Below are 869 nucleotides of genomic sequence, written 5' to 3' on the forward strand. Positions count from 1 at the left end.
TTTTTTATGGCTGAGTAATACTCCATTGTATTTATATACCACATCTTCTTTATCCATTCATCTGTCGATGGACATTTAGGTTGTTTCCATGTCTTGGTTGTTGTAAATAGTGCTGCTATGAACATAGGGTGCATGTGTCTTTTTGAATTAGAGTTTTGTCTGGATATGTGCCGAGGAGAGGTATTGCTGAATCATATGGCTACTCAATCTTTAGTTTATTGAGGAAATCATACTGTTTTCCATAGTGGCTGCACCAATTTACATTCCCACCGACAGTGCAAGAGGGTTCCCTTTTCTCCACACCCCCTCTGGCATTTGTTATTTGTAAATGTTTTAATGATGGCCATTCTGACCAGTGTGAATTGATACCTCATTGTAGTTTTGATTTGCATTTCCCTAATAATTAGCAATGTTGAGCATCTTTTCGTGTGCCTATTGTCCATCAGTATGTCTTCTTTGGAGAAATATCTATTTAGGTCTTCTGCCCATTTATTGAAAAATATGGAACGCTTCACAGATTTGCATGTCATCCTTGTGCAAGGGGCCATGCTAATCTTCTCTGTATCATTCCAGTTTTTTAGTATATGTGCTGCCGAAATGAGGACAATATAATTTCTTATGTTGTGTGTATATGCCAAATTTAGATTGTTTCCAACTTTTTTGCTCTTACAAATAGCTCTACAAATAAATATCCTTGTGGTTAAATTGTTTTTGCAATTATCTGTTTATTTACTTGGTCTAAATTCCTAAAAGAGGAATTGCTAGTCAACCTTCTTAAGATTGCCAAATAGCCTTCCAGAACGGTTCTACCAATTTATTCTCCTTCCAGAAGTGTATGAGAGTATGTGTTTCCCATACCCTTGACAACA

General features: G+C 36.4%; 1 non-coding gene across 1 annotated transcript; it reads right to left on the reverse strand.

Annotated features, from left to right (window-relative positions):
• Positions 1 to 495: 495 nt before the first annotated feature.
• LOC137768982 (U6 spliceosomal RNA) lies at positions 496 to 605 on the reverse strand. Its single transcript, XR_011074900.1, has one exon. It is a non-coding gene; the product is annotated as a U6 spliceosomal RNA (small nuclear RNA).
• Positions 606 to 869: the final 264 nt, after the last annotated feature.

The sequence above is a fragment of the Eschrichtius robustus genome, chromosome 8 (genome assembly GCF_028021215.1).
Source record: "Eschrichtius robustus isolate mEscRob2 chromosome 8, mEscRob2.pri, whole genome shotgun sequence".
In the NCBI taxonomy this organism is placed as follows: Eukaryota; Metazoa; Chordata; class Mammalia; order Artiodactyla; family Eschrichtiidae; genus Eschrichtius; species Eschrichtius robustus.